The sequence below is a fragment of the Nyctereutes procyonoides genome, unplaced genomic scaffold, assembly GCF_905146905.1.
Source record: "Nyctereutes procyonoides isolate TBG_1078 unplaced genomic scaffold, NYPRO_anot_genome, whole genome shotgun sequence".
Taxonomy (NCBI): domain Eukaryota; kingdom Metazoa; phylum Chordata; class Mammalia; order Carnivora; family Canidae; genus Nyctereutes; species Nyctereutes procyonoides.
Window position 1 is genome coordinate 11,430,627 of NW_026575021.1, and position 6,378 is coordinate 11,437,004.

Below are 6,378 nucleotides of genomic sequence, written 5' to 3' on the forward strand. Positions count from 1 at the left end.
TGAGCTGGGGGAGGCACAGAGGGACAAGCAGACTCTCTACTGAGTAGGGAGCCCTACACGGTGCTCAATCCCAGGGCCCCAAGATCATGACCAGAGCTGAAGGCAGACACTCAACTGGGCCACCCAGGAGCCCCTAGAATGCTTTGTCTTTTCTTTACCTAGAAATGTTCCTGGAATGGAATGAACCATTGTGGTTCATTACAATTTCAAGGCAACATTTTAGATCTACTCCATTTCTTTCATTCACTCTTATATTCACTGAGCATCTTTCTAATCCATGATTTGGTTAAAGGAATTTATGGGCCAAGAGAGAATGCCCTAAGGAGAAACAATTCTTATCCTCTGACATTCTGGTTTATCAAGCAGTCTCTTGAGAGGTGGCTTACACAATAGAGATTTATTCCCACAGATCTAGGGACTAGAAATTAGAAATCCAGGTGTTGGCAGGTTGGTTCATTCTGAGAGCTGTGAGAGAAGGATCTGTTCCAGGCCTCTCTCCTCAGCTTGGAGAGCCAAGATATCTCCCCGTGTCTCTTCATGTAGTCTTCCTTCTGTCTACATCTGTGTCCAAATTTCCCCTTTTCGTAAGGGCATTAGTCACCCTGGATTATGATGCATCATAACAACCTCAACTGAACTTGATAATCTCTAAAGAGACTTATCTCCAAATAAAGTCACATCCTAAGGTACTGGGGCTTTGGACTTCAACATATGAATTTTAAGAGGGGCACAATTTAACTCATAATGGAGAGGATAGATATTGAGGGACCAACGGCAGCCTCTGCCATAATGCCCAACTGTGTCTGAATGATTGGCACAATTGATCTTCCCCCCCTGCCCAAATCAGTTTCTCATGGGAATTCACAGGGATGAATCAGCTCCATTTTTCTCTTGAACTGTCCTTATCAAGGCACCTCACCAGACCCATTAGCACAGGGCATGTGTGTACGTGTGTAAACATAACTTTGTTTCCAGGGCTGTCTACTACTCGTGCTCCAAGTGATACTACTACTGACGCAAGATCATAGTTAACCTGTACTATGGGCAAATTACGTTCCAGACGCTGTGCTAAACACATTGGGTGCATTATTTCATTTTAACTTTGCAGCAACTTGATTATGTGGGCCGTAGTCTTAACCCTATCTTCAGTCAAGGAAACTGAGGTACAGAGAGTTTAAGCAATTTACCCAAAGACACATGGCTAGTAAGTGATAGAGATACAAGTGGACTCTGACTCCAGAGCCCCTACAGCACACTCTTCCTCAAAAAGTTCTCACCAACGTAGTACCTGTAGCGTATGACTCTATCCCTTGGTCAAGTCCCCAAACCTCTGCTGTCTGGGACGACAGATGCTTTACCTTGTCTTCCTGCCTGCATTTTGTTTCTATTATCCTCTTTCTCTTTCAAGAGCATCCAACCCGGGGAATCCCTGGGTGGCTCATCAGTTTGGCACCTGCCTTTGGCCTGGGTTGTGATCTAGGGGTCCCGGGATCGAGTCCCACATCGGACTCCCTGCATGGAGCCTGCTTCTCCCTCTGCCTGTGTCTCTGCCTCTCTCTCTCTCTCTCTGTGTGTGTGTCTATCATGAATAAATAAATAAAATATTTTAAAAAAGCATTCAACCTACCATAAATTCCATTTTCCATTGATCTTAGTTCTAGAGTACCTTTTTTTTTTGAGATTGTAAACATGTGTTTGTCCTTTTTCAGTGAAATATAATTAACATTCAGTGTTAGTTTCAGGTGTACAATATGATTCAACAACTCCATACATCACTCAAAATATCTTTCGAGTCTTTCCTTTTGTATCTGGTTGCCATCGCCAGCGTTCATCATCTAGGCCCCCAGAGTTCTACAGTCTGTGCATGCAAATTAGATCATAGGAACTTTAATGCCTACATTAGCTGAGATTAGTTTGGAATAGCCTCCAGGTGGAGTCTCTTGCTTTCATGCTTGTACCCGAGAGCTGGTTTTCCAAAGTCTATCTGCTTTCTGGAGTATCACCATTTAAAAAATGCAGACTAGCTCATGTCTATGTGCTGATTAAAATCCCTGCCTATGTCTCTGACATCATCTCTGAGTAAGAGACAGGCAGGGCTAGGCAGGAAGAGACAGGTAGGGGGCCGTGGAATCAGGCTTACAAAACAAAGTCCCCAAATGCTGAGATGTAAGGAAACCAGAGATAAGAAAACAAACCAGACCATCTTGCCCTAGGTATGGGTAGAAAAGATAACATATTTTTTTATGATGGTCACCTGTGACCAACAAAGAATAACCAGACCCAAAAGGAAGCCATTAAAGGTGGTATCACCAGACCTTACTCAAACCAGAACATCACAAAAATGATAAGGTCACAGGCTCCCTGGTCAGTTTAAATAAAAGTCTGTCCAGGCCTATGCTGGCAGTCCTGTCGGGACCCCTCTCACTCCCGAGAGCTCTCTCTGTACTCTACTTAAGAAACTTCTATTGCTTTACTCATTCTCCTTTGTCTGTGAGATTCATTCTTTTTTTTTTTTTTTTTTTTTTTTTTTTTTTTTTTTTTTTGAGATTCATTCTTTGACTCCGTGACACAAGAACCTAGCTTTCCCGCTTCCCTCCCCACCTCACTTGCCTTGCTCACTACGTCTGGTCTGACCACACACAGGCCTTTGGTTATTATCCTAAGGCCGGCTTTCTCCTGCTTCAGGGCCCCTACATTCCCATCGCAACTCTCATTCCCCAGATGTTTGCCTTCATGTCTCCTACTCCTCCTTTATGCCTTAGTGTAAATGCCACTTCTTGGCAATGTCCCCCTTGACCAATCTCAAGCATATGTCCATCCTCCCTCTCTCTCGATTACATCACGCTGCTTCATTTCCTTTAAGATGCTTCTCCACAGCTGACATGATCTTGTTTTCTTACTTGTTCATTATTGGAGGCCCCGACATACACAACCAGAAGGCAAGTCATTGTTCACCGCCACCAGTGTCAGAGCCAGGAGAGTATCTGATGCATGGTAGATGTTTAACCAGTAATTGTTAAAGAATGAGTAAAGGAATAAACCTCCCAGGGCATGGTGCACAAAATTATTTCTGCCTCCTTCCACTTCAAAATGAAAAAAAAAAAATCCCAATCAAGTTGCTTCAAGAAGAGGGAACAAATTAACTCTTCCCCAGTCAGCCTGAATTTCTTTTTTTTTATTTTAATTTTTATTTATTTATGATAGAGAGAGAAAGAGGCAGAGACATGCAGGGAGCCTGACGTGGGATTCAATCCTGGGTCTCCAGGATCACGCCCTGGGCCAAAGGCAGGCGCTAAACCGTTGCACCACCCAGGGATCCCCTGAATTTCAATTTCAGCTCAGCAAGCACACTCAGTGAGGTTTACCTGAGATCTTTTTTACATCTCTCCCAGCTGTGATCACTGACTTACATTGCCTATACTGCACTGTATAACTGCCAAGGTGGGTTTTATTATTTATTTTTTTTAAGTTTTTATTTATTTATTCATGAGAAACACACACACACAGGCAGAGACACAGGCAGAGGGAGAAGCAGGCTCCCTGTGGGGAACCCAACGTGAGACTTGATCCTGTGACTCCAGGATCACGTCCTGGGCCGAAGGCAGGCACTAAACTGCTGCGCCACCCAGGGATCCCCCCGAGGTGGGTTTTAGAGGTAGATCATATTCCCAAGGCAGAGACTCTCCAATGCTGTACATAGGAAAGTATAGAGGAAGGAGACACCCTGCTTCTTTCTGGAACCCACTTAACTTTAGCTAGGTAACAGGTGAGGAAAGAAGGCCACTTACAAGGGCATCTAATAATGTTTTTTATGTGCCAGGCTAGACCTTGTTTCAAGGACTTTACATATTTAAATGCATGACTCTAAGTTCTGTACTAACATTCTTAACACAGGGAAGGGAACACAGCTTGCCTAATATTACATAGACACTAACTTGCCTAACTGGGGTTCGAACTTAAGAAGTTCAGCTCCAGAGTCCACATTTCCAACTATCACTCAAATAAGATTTGGAACATGGGAACTAGAACACACTTAGTAAAAATGGGAATGTAAGAGACCGAAATAGGTTTTGAAAACCTCTTGGGTCACACACATGTGAATGTCTTCTTACTTATCAAAAGGCAAATATTAAGCATTCTCAACTGGTGAACTCTGTTAGAAGCTGTATTTGTTAAAGGCTGAGTTTTTGTGTGAGGTTGAGTTTTTGTGTGTGTGTGCTACTATTTATTGAAGTTTTAATTTTAATTCCAGTTACAAAACAGCATTATATTCGTTTCAGGCGTACAACATAGTGCTTCAACAATTAAAGGCTAAGTTTTGTTACAACCAAATTCCAAAGGAAAGACTAAATTCTTCCTAATATCTAGCATTGCTTGAGAGAGATATCAGGATCTAATTCTGTGTCCTCTGACTAAATCTTGGGCCCTGTTCTTTGTGCCTATTTGCCTTATTTAGTAATCTGTTTTATGGCTTTAGGAAACCATATCGCCGCAGAATGCCTTTCTTTCCTCTTTGGGGCGAGTGAAACAGACTCAGCCCAGTGACTTTGGAACTAACACCTGTATGACCCTTGGACAAGGTTGACACAAGTTCACCAAATTTGTTTCCTCATCTTTAGAAGTTGGGGGGATCCCTGGGTGGCGCAGTGGTTTGGCGCCTGCCTTTGGCCCAGGGCGCGATCCTGGAGACCCGGGATCGAATCCCACGTCGGGCTCCCGGTGCATGGAGCCTGCTTCTCCCTCTGCCTGTGTCTCTGCCCCTCTCTCTCTCTCTCTCTGTGACTATCATAAATAATAAATAAAAATTAAAAAAAAAAGAAGTTGGGGTAACACCTACAACACAAAGTTATAGGGAGGATTAATAAGATAAAATATATAAACTGTTTGGCATCTACTATAGATGCTTGATAAATATTTTTACAACTTTTACAATATTCAAAATCTAGCTTTCTTAGAAAACAGGGTCTACCCTCAGTAGACTTACTAACAGACATACATGAGCCAGGAAGGTTCCAGATTCCTTGTTTATAAACTATTAATTGAGCAGCCCCTATGCACAAAGTCAATGTGTCTTAATCATGTTTCAGTTGGGTCAATGATCATTGGCATACAGGAGAGCTCGGTTCTTGTCTCGACGAGTCGAAGAACAAATCTGGCAGACAACAGAGAGTGAGCAAAGTGATAAAAGTTTATTAGGCAGAGGTACAGAGAAAGCTCTCAGAAGTGAGAAGGGTCCCCATAGAGTTGTCACTGAGGGCTTTTATGGTCTGTCTTTTCTAGGAATCCTATCTGGGAGCTTGGTCAAGTTCTTGCTAACATCAGGGTGGATGTTCCGGACAAACAAGGTGGACTTGTAACAATCATAATAACAAACCAGATGTTTTTATAAATATCATGAGCCCAAACAAGGCGCTCCCTTCTCTCTGGTTCATACCTCCTCCATATTTCTCTACATCTAGGATTTCTGGGATCCTAGTCAAGTAGCCCATGGCCTTGAGATGCTTGTGCCATCTTGGTTTGAGCAGCGACTATTTTTTTTTTAAGATTTTATTTATTTATTCATGACAGAGAGAAGCAGAGACACAGGCAGAGGGAGAAGCAGGCTCCATGCAGGGAGTCCGATGTGGGACTCGATCCCGGGCCTCCAGGATCACGCCCTGGGCCTAAGGCAGGTGCTAAACCGCTGAGCCATCTGGGCTGCCCTTGAGCAATGACTATTGATAACACCTTAATGACATATTTCTTTGTGTCTGGTGAGTTTCTGTGATTACTTAGTGGCCATTACAGGGGGGAGACTCCCTAATATTTTGGAGCTGGGGAGCCAGGTTTATTTTTTTTGTTTTTACTATCTTTTCTGTTTTCTTAGGTAGGAGCCTGACCCTGGGGCCTTTCCCTGCCTAGCCCCGTCTGCCCCTCACCTGTTCCTACATCAATTTTACATATATGTATGAAGAACCAGAAAGCGGTAAATATTTTGAGGGACAGTCATGAAAATTCAGAAGAGGAAGAAATTGCTTTCATCCCCAAGAGATGGGGCGCAGAGTAGAGAAAGGCTATTGAAGCTAAACACTGAAGGATGTCACTAATAAAGTTTTTCTTTGCAAAGCCCACAGACTAACATAATTACTCTCACATCTGCAGTATGCTCCATCAGTTTTCACCGCTTTTATTATTATTATTTTAAATATTTTATTTTTTTATTCATGACATAGAGAGAGAGGCAGAGACACAGGCAGAGGGAGGAGAAGCAGGCTCCGTGCAGGGAGCCTCATGTAGGACTCGATCCTGGGACCCCGGGGTCACGCCCTGGGCCTAAGGGAGCTGCTCAACCGCTGAGCCCCCCAGGGATCCCCTGCTTTTATTATTAAATGTATTAGA